This window comes from Aotus nancymaae, unplaced genomic scaffold (genome assembly GCF_030222135.1).
Source record: "Aotus nancymaae isolate 86718 unplaced genomic scaffold, 86718_ANA_hifiasm-v0.15.2.pri h1tg000040l, whole genome shotgun sequence".
Taxonomy (NCBI): Eukaryota; Metazoa; Chordata; class Mammalia; order Primates; family Aotidae; genus Aotus; species Aotus nancymaae.
Genome location: NW_026988454.1, coordinates 70,202,925 through 70,214,989, shown reverse-complemented (window position 1 = coordinate 70,214,989; position 12,065 = coordinate 70,202,925). Strand labels below are relative to the sequence as shown.

At 38.2% G+C, this 12,065-nt stretch overlaps 1 protein-coding gene across 1 annotated transcript in view; it reads right to left on the bottom strand.

Annotated features, from left to right (window-relative positions):
• The window catches only part of GPR63 (G protein-coupled receptor 63), a 37,592-nt gene extending 26,543 nt beyond the window's left edge, over positions 1-11,049 (bottom strand). The window contains exon 1 of the mRNA XM_012444300.2: positions 10,875-11,049. The gene's annotated coding sequence lies outside the window, so the exon portion shown is untranslated. The remainder of the gene's footprint in view (positions 1-10,874) is intronic.
• Between the last annotated feature and the right edge of the window lie 1,016 nt (positions 11,050-12,065).

Genomic DNA, 12,065 nt, shown 5'->3' with positions numbered 1-12,065 from the left:
TCACAACCAAGGCTGCATCCACATCACCATATCATGTAGAATTAAAAATAAAATTTGAGGATGTTATAAAAAAATTAAAAAATAAAAATAAATATTTCTTTAAAATGTTTACCAAGATGTAGCCATTTCAAATAAGCATAAAATTAACTGTTCCTTTTTAAAAGTGAAGTACCCAGAAGAATCTTGCAGTTTGCCATCTTTAACTTGCTTTTGAGAATATAAGTAAGGAATCTGTGAACCATGGGTGGCTTTTCAACATTACCAACTACCATTTTTAAGGCAAAGCCCAGCTATATGAAATAGCAACAGAAAGCTAAATGTGACTTTCCAGCCAGAAGATGAAATCAAATTTAAAACAAGGAGTTAGCAATAACTTTCTAAAACACCAAGGGACTGAATAAGAGAAATTGCTGACAACAATATCATATATAGAAATTTCAAATTTATTAACAGAAAAAGGTCAAATTAAAAACTGGAATTAAAAAGAGAAAGGTAAGCATTTTGATATTATATTGTAATACATCGATGTCTGCTTTTTCTTTTCAAAAGCACTCTACAGTAAGATTGCTTATTAACCTGAATAGCAAAGATATTCTATTTTATACATGTTTATGATCCCAGAAACAAAATAGTGTCTTTAGTGTAGTCAAATTAAAATCACTTGAGTTGCGATTACAGAATTAGAATATTTGTCAGAAGACCTCAATGGCAACCAGGGACTTCATGGGGCCAATATTTGCTATGGTAAAAGCAAACAAGAAATAAATTCTACATGCAACTGGAGTTCCAGAAGGAGATCATAAAATTAATAAAAGAAAATATTCAAAAGGATTGTAAATAGAAGTTTCCAAAATTCCTGAAAAATGCTAGTCCTCAATGAAGCCTATCTAATGCCAAATATACGTTAAAATTCATATTCAAAAACATCAGATCAAAAATTCAGAATAGAGGGAGATAATATCTTTAAGGAGAGAAAATATCTTTAAAAGAACTTAGAAGGAACCAGAGTTTGGAAAGATAGATTCCCTGACAAAGAAAAAAATAAGCTTGACTGCTTAATTCTCAATGACAATAATAAAATTGAGGAGAAAATAAAATTATATTTTTGATACTTCCTTTCAGCAAATTAAATTAAAAGAATTGTCACACACAAAAATCCCTCTCTCTCTCTCTCACTCTCCTTCTCTATCTCTTTCACACATACACACACTCAATCAATAAAGGAAAATTAAAGGATATATATCAGGCAAAAGAGAAATGATCCCAGATAGAAGGTCTGATAGACAAGAAGAAACTGGGGAAAAAGATATTAATGACTAAATGGCTAAATATAACAGACACTGTATAAAACAATAAAAGTAATTTCTTACGAGAGAAAAAACAGGCTAGAACTAAAATACTCAATAACAATGACATACTAGTTGGAGGTGGGTATCATAAGAGTTAAACACTTCTTAGGAATGTATTATTTAAAAGAAATGAAATACCACAGACTGCGTGGCTTGAACAAAGGAAATTTATTTTCTCACAGTTCTGGAGGCTAGAAGTCCAAGATCAAGGTACCATCAGGATGCATTTCTGGTGAGGCCTCTCTTCCTGGTTTGTAGACATGTATGATCTTATATGGCCTCTCTGTGTATGCAGAGAAGGAGAGAGAGATATCTCTGTATCTCCACAGAGATCTTACTGGATCAGGGCCCCACTTTTATAATCTCATTTAACTTTGATTACCTCCTTATAGGCCCTATTTCCAAATACAGTCATATTGGGGATTAGGGCTTCAGCATATGAATTTTGGGGGACACAATTCAATAACTTTAGACTAAAGATGAATATATACTAAAATTGTCAGGGTAACCACTAAAATAATAGATGTAGAACTTATAGCCAATCTCCTAACCCCCAAATAAACAAAAATAGTAAAAAAAAAAAAAAAAAAGTTGGGGGCAGAGGGTTAATCTATCCAAAAGAAGGCAAGAAAGGAAAAAAGACTAAGAAAAAGCATAATAAAAAATACATAATAATATGATAAATAAACCCAAGTCAGTCTTTATTCTAAATATAAAGAGACTAAACTCTCCAGTTAAAAGCAAAGATCTAGCTATATGCTATTTACAAAAGACATATCTAAAATCATAAAGGTATAGATCCAACTTTAAAGCCAACAAATAGGAAAAGGTGTGTCAAGACTATCATAATCTATAGGAAACCCTGTATTGTTTTATTATTATCAAAGAAAAAGAGACTTTAATTCAAACAATACTATTAGAGATACAGAAGGTCATTACATATAACAAAAAAGTTAATATCCCACAAAAAATATTTAAAAATCTAAACTTGTATGCATCTAATAATAAACCTCAAAAGCATATAAAGCAAAAGGTGAATTAACCAGATGAAAATAATAAATCCATCATTATAATCTCTCAGTAATAAAATGATCAAGTAGATAAAAACATCAAGAAGGATAAAGATTTAAATAGCACAATTAAAATTTTCATCTTATGGATACACATGAAACTGCATCCAGAAACTAGAGAATACACTTTGTTTTAAAACTACACATGGGACATTCATTTGGAGAGAACACTTGCCATTGTCCATGGAACTAACCTTAACAAGCATCAAAGAATTGGTACGATACAGACCACATCCTTTAACCATGTCACAAATAGTTTATAGATCACCTACAACCACAACAAAATATGCTTAGAAAGTAGAAAACATCATTCTCAGTAACACATGGATCTAAGAAATCATATGAAATACTTAGGACAGGCACGGTGGCTCATGCCTAGAATCCCCACACTTTGGGAAGCTAAGATGGGAAGACGGCTTGAGCCCATGAGTTCAAGATCAGCTTGGGCAACATAGCAAGACTTCATCTCTACAAAAAGTAAAAATAAAAAAAATAGCCAGGCATGGTGGCATGCACCTGTAGTCCTGGTTATTCAGGGGGCTGAGGTGGGAGGATCGTTTAAGCCCAAGAGATCAAGGCTGCAGTGAGCCATGATCACACTACTGCACTCCAGCCTGGACAACAGAACGAGAACCTGTCTTAAAAACAAAGAAAATACTTAGAACTGTATGAAAACATAAAAAATTCTGATAAGCAGTTAAAGTGGTGATTCTAGGGAAATTTATACTCTGCACAAAGCAAGACTCACAACTGAGCTAAGCACTCAACATAAAAAATTAGAATAAAGGCAGAAATAAAACTAGAAACATGAAAGAAAAAAAGTAAAAGTGAACATGTTAGAAACAAATACATAAATATTTTCAAAGAACCAACTTTTGGCTTTGCTGATCATCTCTATTATACATTTTGTATTATATACAATAAGCTAAACAACGAAAAACAAATTACAGCTACAAACAACACTGATGAATCTAAAAAACATAACAGTGAGCAAATTTAGCAAGCATAAAAGTATATATATTTACAGTAGTATAATTCTCTTTATGTATAGGCCAAAGGAAACACAAAGAATATACTGCTTTGGATTGATAAAGCAAGAGTTGCCTCCATGTAAGGAATGAGTAGACAGAATTATTCTAGGTGTATTTCTTAACTTTAGTAGTAGGTCCATGAGTATTCAATCTTTTAAACTTATAGGTATGTTTTATGCAATTTTAAATGTACAATGTACTTCACAATAAATATTCTTTTAAAATAACATGGCAAATCAGTTTCTAAAGGATATTCTGAATTTTCTTATAAACTTTCTGTTTAACCTGTCTGTTAAACATTCCACACTGTTACATGCCTGTTACATTCCACACTGAAAATATAGTTCCTGTTATTTGAGATAGTAAAAAGGAAAATGATACTTATCTAAACAAAAAACTTATTTAGCACTTGGTCCAAGTGCTAAACCAAGTGCTATAACAGAGGTAACACACCAGGTATGAAGAGGGCATATAACCTAAGCCTGACTTAAAGAAAGGAAGAAAGGAAACTATTCCACAGTGAAGAAAACAATGTCTGGAAAACAGTAACCATCCCAGAAACCATGTTTGGGAGTACATGTGTGTTTACCTTCTACATCCAGAACCAAATTCTAAAAATGAAAAATGCAAATATAACTGCATTCACTCAGGTCATGTTTAATAGCTAAAGACAATTTTAGTTTCAAAAATAAAAGGGAGAATTTCTCTCTACATTTAGCCATCAATGTTTAAGAGTCTACAAATATCCTTTTCCTGACTTTTGCTCATTTTATATCTCTAATTTTGTTCCTAGAAGTGACCACATGCTTCTATAGTAGCCAGCGTGATACTCAACTGATTTCAAAAGGTAATTTCTGGCTAAGATGAAGTTTCATATTATTGACAGAAAGGAAGAAAGATACAAATATATAGATAAAATATAGATGTAGACAAACATATGAGCATACACATATACACACAGCTCAAGGCTAAATTTTGTAAATTTAAATCTTCCAATTTTATTTTAAATGTTAAGAATCTAGGAGTTGGGGCCGGGCGCGGTGGCTCATGCCTGTAATCCCAGCACTTTGGGAGGCCGAGGAGGGTGGATCACAAGGTAAAGAGATCGAGACCATCCTGGTCAACATGGTGAAACCCCGTCTCTACTAAAAATACAAAAAATTAGCTGGGCATGGTGGCACGTGCCTGTAATCCCAGCTACTCAGGAGGCTGAAGCAGGAGAATTGCCTGAACCCAGGAGGCGGAGGTTGCGGTGAGCCGAGATCGCGCCATTGCACTCCAGCCTGGGTAACAAGAGCGAAACTCCGTCTCAAAAAAAAAAGAATCTAGGAGTTGGCAGCAAAGTGCAGAAAACAAAATATTTTTACATTTTAGAGATGACTATACAGGAAATAACATTCATTCACTCTATCATTCCACAATTATGTATCAATATATGTGGGCAAGAGGGCAGATGGCAATACAGTAAACTGAAATTGAAAAAGGGACAACATTCTCATGGCACACTCAACTACTGTACCTGTTTAGTTGGAAATAGCATGTATAGTTATAACTAAGCACTAATGAATGGTTTGGGATTGAGGCAAAAATCTCTATAAACAACTAGGGTTATTTCATTTGGAAAAAGCACTAGACAGTCAGGTCCAGGTTCAAACCCTATCTGACTCGAGTCTTTCATATGACACTTACCAAAAAATCTATAGAAGACAAACAAGGAAGATGATGACTAGCTCTGTAGATTTTACATTGGGAATAAAAGAGTGCCTTGAGGGCAATGAAAAACATCAATGCCCTTTTATTCCTCCCCAAAAATTCTACATCTAGGGCTTTATCCAAAGGGAAAAACCATAGATGTGTATAAAAATTGAGCTATATAGTTGGGTGCAGTGGCTCACACCTGTAATCCCAGCACTTTGAGAGGCTGAGGCAGGTGGATCATTTGAAGTCAGCAGTTCAAGACCAGCCTGATCAACATGGTGAAACCCTGTCTCTATGAAAAATACAAAAATTAGCCAGGCGTGGTGGCGGGTGCCTGTAATCCCAGCTACTCAGGAGGCTGAAGCCCGAGAATTGCTTGATCCTGGGAGGTGGAGGTTGCAGTGAGCCAAGATTGCACCACTACACTCCAGTCTGGGCAACACAGCAAGACCCATCACAAAAAAAATAAAAATAAAAATAGTTTTTAAAAATTTAGCCATAAGATATTCACTGCTGTACAGTTGAAGAAAAAAAAATATCACCAATAAATTATGATACATCCATAAAATAATACTATTCAGAATTCAAAATGTTACAGATCATTCCACGACAAGCGAAGTGGTTTATCTAATGTGAAAATTACAAAGCAATATCTATATACACTAAGGGCCATTTTTAGAAATTAAAATATAGTATTTTTCTATATGTTTATAAAAATAGATACAAAAATACTAACAATATCTCTGGGTGTAATTCTTCTTTTCGTTTATTTTTGCTTGTCTGAATTTTCTAAACTTTCTTTTCTTTCCTTTTCTTTTTGAGGACAGGGTCTTTCTCTGTTGTCCTGGCTGCAGTGAAATGGTGTGATCACAGTTCACTGCAGCCTCAACCTCCAGGGTTCAAGTGATCCTCCCATCTTAGCTTTCTGAGTAGCTGGGACCACAATTGTGTGCCACCACACCTGGCTAACTTTTTTTTAAAACTTTTTATAGAGACAGGGTCTCCCCACATTTCCCAGTCTGGTCTCGAACTCCTGGGATCAAAGAATCCTCCTGCCTCAGCCTCCCAAAGTTCTGGGATTACAGGCCTGTGCAACCACGTCTGGCCTCTAAATTTCCTATAATGAACAAGAATAACTTCCAAAGTAAGAAAAAAATCTATTATATCATGAGGGTGGAGGGTAGGAGGTGGGAGAGGATCAGGAAAAATAACTAATGAGTATGAGGTTTAATACTTGGGAGATGAAATAATCTGTATAACAAAGCTCCATGACACAAGTTTACCTATGTAACAAACCTGCACTTATACCCCTGAACTTAAATAAAAGTTAAAAAAAAAAATGGATTTGAAACCTTGAAATAGTAACTATACATAAACTTTAGAAACAAAAATGAGAGGTTCCCAGCATCACCAAACCTGTAAGTGGGAGCAAATTTATCCAGTTTATAGAAAATGGAGAAACCCGATACTTAACTTATAGTCAAAACTCATATCATTAAAGAAATGAAATAATGCAAAAGGAAAAACATTTGAAGAAGTACTGAGTGGGAACAAGCTGAGAGAACAGACTTTCTGCTAGTGCTAGACAGTGTGAAACTTTAGAAGGCATCATGGTTTATGCAGGGTTAATCAAAATGGAGTTAGGAAGACTGTGTGCTTCAAATACAAGGGAAATGCAATAAGTTAAAATAATGAAAAGAATGGATATCATTACAAAAGCACATACTTATCTGAACATTTTTGCCTCTAGATGACAATGGATATTATGCCTACACCCCAACTCCCTTTGTATCCACATCCTCCCAGGATCAACTTAGAGCAAAAGATCCTGCAGCAAACAGCCTTGGCCAAATACCATATCAAGCACATGGGATAGATTTAATTGATTCTTAAATAATTTTCAGTTGAAACTCTTACTCTGATCTTTCAGACTTCTTTAAATGCCTACAAATGTTATTTCTGTAAAGTTACTTATGCATTTGTTTTTGTTTTATTTTGTTTAAAGTAGGAAGATGGAGAAAGGTAACAGCTAGAATACAGAATCATGTCCCTTCTGCACCAGCCTCCCCAGGGCAGATCCTTAGAAGTTTCCACAAAAAAGAATTTGCCTAAAATCTTTTTCAAACACTTTAATAATATAGATTTGAGCTAAGTCAATTGAGAGAAAGAAGTTAACCAAGAAGCTTTGCTCAAAAACCCTAAAAGGTAGGTAAAGCTTATAAATATAATAATACCTAAAGGTTTAAATCGAAAATGATCTAAGAATCAATTAACATCTATGCCTGGAGATTGGTATAGTATCTGGCTGGGGATTTTTTAATCTAAATTGGATCTGGGAGGATGTAATTCTTTAGCATATCACTCAAAGGAAATGCTGATAATAATCCTATTATAAATTTCAATAGGTGATCACTATAGTAACCCCATACCTGCAAATATACCATCTTTTGCCCAAGACCTGAGAGCTGTGTTAAAATCCAACTTTTCTAACTCTTCACTATGTTTATAATGAACATGAATGAGCTTTCCTGTATATTAAGCTAGTTTCATGCTTGAGTTTTCTGAATCTTCTGTCATACAAACAGAAATTGACACCAACTACTTTTACCAATACTGCTGCAGAGGCTAGAAGGCATTTTATCCTATGTATCAAACTCAAAGCCTGAAACAGCTTGCTGTCAGCTTCAGAAACCATTTTTTACAAGCATGGCATACTGCCTCAAGCCAACCAAATACTAAAGCATGTTGGGCTGCCCACACTGCAAATTATTTGGAATGTTCTCATGTTTTGTGGTTGCAAAAGTACATATTTTGTGGATCATCTAGTTCAAATTAAGGGCACATCTAACCTTAAACAGAAAATTCCCAGGAATGAAACTATAATTGACCAGGATCATATCAGCTCTGAAGGTCTATGATCTCAGGCTCATAGTCAAACACCTCAAATGTTATGCTTTGAAAGGTGAAAAACTACAACATAAACTCTGCGGCACTCATTAATATGTTTCAAAGTAAACACTAAGAACTCATCCTAAATATACACGTCATAGTTGCAAAAAAAGGAAAAACTGCCACCTGCAACAAAGTAAAGGTCATTTGCAGCAAATATAAACATATTTCTGGTAAAAAGCTAGCAAATTAAAGAAAAAAAACACTCTAATAGATTATTTCATTTCTAATTATCATACATATGCTGCAACCTAGCAGCTTCAGCTGTGAAATATGGTAACAAATATTCCAAAGGTGAATGAAATCGTTTTGCTTGTACTAACTGGAGCACTGTATTTATACATATTGGTTTTCCAAGCATTAATGGGTTCCTCTCTCAAATCAAGTGCTTAAGACATCATTTCACAAATTGGAGTAACAGCAACTTCCCCAAGGTTTTCCTCTCATGCCTTTGAGGTCTACTCTCTAAATCCCAGACCTATGAAGAATGTCCTAAAGGTTATTTTTGAAGTGTTAAAAGACAACACTATATTGACAAGCTAAATTTTACCTAGAATTTGCCTATTGAAGCTTAAGAAATGCCGGGTTCAATTATCCATTCAGAAGAAATTCAATCCATCTTATAGAAAAATGTGGTTAGGATATGGATCCCTGATCCAAGCCTTATTAAGAGTTCAAGATCACATTGGAAAACAGTGCTTTTTAACTGAACTGATAATGACTAAAATGCTGAAAAGATGACAAGCCCTACCAATAACTATTTTTAGCTGATCTTTTAGACCTGCTCTTCTTGGTACACATGCATTATCAAGTCCCTAAATAGTTTTCATGTTTTTTATATATTCAATAGCATCTATAGATATGGCATATATAGCTACACTATATATAATATGAATACATAAATATATGTGTGATATGAATATATACATATATAAGTCCACATGTATGTGTGTGTGTATCATTTCCAAAAGACTCATTCACAAAACAATCATCCTAAATTAAATAAAACGTATACAAAATCTCAAAAGTGCTCAAATAACTCTGGGAACTAAGTCACATCCACCTTGGAACACTAAATTTTCACTTTCTTGCCTGTAGCCCAGCAAATTTAAGGTAAAATAGTAAGCACATTGGCGTTTTAGTTATGTTTATTTTTCTAAGCAAATTTTTTCTCCAAGAATGTTGGTTGGTTGCTGAAAATTTTCAGAAAGTGCTTGAGATGGTGAGTTCTTTTTTTCAGTTTCGGTACTAGCATGTTTTACAGCAAAGTTACAAAATTGTACTTAGAGAAGAAAATCTATATCCCAAACAAAATTTTTCAGTATTAATGGTTATTGTGGGATGATTTTCTTCGAAAACTTCCCACTGCAAACAAGATGTTTCCCACACTATCCCCTGTCTTGGTAGTATATTTTTCACACACAAAATTGTATGTAACGCATATACCAGAAATACTTCACGGCACTCTTTTATTTAAATAAGCTCTCATATTCTGTTTTTATTGATGTAATCAATTATGTCACTAAAATTTTGGCTATGCAACACTTTATGAAATATAGGGACTTTTCATCAGCACCTTCAATTTGTAGTTGGCAATGTGAGTGAATCAGGCAAACAGGAATAGACATGGTGTAGCAGACACCTGGGTGTATGAGAAAATGGGGCTTCCTTTACCCACAGGACACATGGGAAAAAAAAAACTTACCCACGTCTGCCATAAATGTACTTTTATACTAGGTTTCATCAAATAAAACACATATTACATACGTTATCCATGGATTAGAATGTCTGAAGCAGTATCAACTTAGGCAAGAAACATCAGGTTTTATCCACGATTCTTAGAAATACTACTCCTAGAACTGGTTGATGCCTTCTTAATCTAAGACACAATGAAAAACAAGCTCACCAATAAAGAAAGAGAAAAATTCTATTTTGAAAAAATATGGTTTAAACTTCATCCTACCTCACTAAAAACCTGCATGCTACTATAGGGATGCCTGTATTCCCTAAGTGTCGAGTCTGAGTCTAAACATTTCATCAAAGACTAAACGATCACTTTGAAAATCTGGGCAAGACTTGGGAAAATTTTTCATAAAAATTTTCATTAAAAAACCCCCATTGTTGGGGTTTTTCTTTTAAGCACTCTGAGCCTCCACGATATATTTTATTTATTAAAAAGAACGTTTCCGAAAAGGGGCAGAGGAGGGAAGACAGAAATCTGGGCGACGTTGAAAACCGGCCAAGGATGAAACACACACACAGCGCCGCAAGCTGAACCACATGGAAGAGGGAACCTCTCGGAACTGTTGGAGCGCGAAGGGACCTTTCGCTCCCACAAACAAGGTAAATTTCAGCCCTCAAGCGGCCAGACCGTGATGTAAAAGTTCAAGTGGAGCCTATCTCCTTCCTCTCACTCCCAGCACTAAATTCTGGATCAGAACAGCCCGGCAGCGAAGGAGCCGGGGCACGGTGCCCCTCCGCAGCCGACCGTTTTCCTAGAAGGCCTACCCGCTCAGGCGCGCACGGGAGGGGGCGGGCGGCCCGGGAAAAACCGAGTCTCCGCCGGGCCCCCACCGTGTGGCGCCACCCGAAATCACTCCAGTCCAGCTGCAAAAACCTTCCAGAAAACCCAGGCTTCTCCCGCACAACTTCGGTCTCTCCAGCCTGCTTCCCCCCACGCACTCCGCCAAACCGCACGCCCTGCCCAGCGCCACGGATGCTAGCGCTCCCCGCCCCGGGCGGCTACCTGTCCCGCGGGCCGGGGACCCCAGCCTCACCTCATGCGAAGGGCGGCGCGCGGGCGCCCGCGGAAGAGCCCAGGGAGCATGGCCCCATGCAGTCCCTCCCGGAACTTTCCTGACATAGCACTTCTCTCCTCCGCTGCAGAGAACAACGCTTCCAGGCGGAGGAGGAAGGAGGGCGACGATGAGGAGGTGGCGGCGGCGGCGGCGGCGATAGAAGCGGCGGTGGCGGGAGCTGGAGCTGAAAGTGAGGAGCATCGCGGCCGAGCGCCGCCGCCTCGCGAGCCGCCGAGGGCTTCCCGCCCCCAGGGTAACCAACGCTCCCTCTTAAAGGCGCCGGCCCCCGTTTTAGACCTGGAAGTGAGGGGAGGGGAGAGGAGAGAGAGAGGGAGGAGGCAAGTAAAGAGGGAGGAGGCAAGTAGAGACGGAGAGATCCCGGGAGGCCACGCCCGAGCTTCCCCAGGGCGGATCACCAGCCCCTTTCTGGCCGCTCCCCGCCCTGAACCCCTCTGCACTCAGGTCTTGTCGCTCCTCCGCCTGGGCAAAGGCACTTAGGGTACCGCAAATGCGCCCACCCGGCGGCACTGGGGCAGCCCTCGCCTTTGGCCCGCGCCCTGCACCCCGCGCCCCATTCCCAGAGCGTCGCCCCGCCCCTAGTCGCTGGCAGTCCTTTTAGGGTCCTTTTAGGGTCCTGGTTTCCCCGCTCCCAAGTCCCCCAAAGTGCACCTCCAGTGGCGATTGCCCAGTGGAATTGCGTTCCCCGAGGCTGTTCGCGTTTCTTTCTTGGTTTATTCTTCCTCTTTTCTAACACAATGATGAGGGTCTCACACAGAATGAAATAACTAAAAACCAGCAGAGGCCCCTAGACCGACCCCTGAAGATGTCCCTGATGTGTGGCATGGGAGACTTGCGTAGTGTCCTCCTTTACCGGATGCTCTGTTCTCTTCCAATGGCCAATTGCCAGCTGGCCCCCCACTAGATTTCTAAAACGATTGACTTTCATCAATGGATGGGCTATAAAGATGCCAAACAACCAGGAAGACCCCCTAGAAAAAGTATCACCTTGAGACAGTGGGAAATGCTGCTTTCAGTGACAAATGATATTGTTTTTCTAGCTAACAATATATATGATCATTGCTGGGGCCACCGCCTCCAGTGGTGATGCCCAGGAGGCTGCCAGCATCAGCAGCTGTCATCACCCTAGGACAGACCACAGCAGCAGTGGGC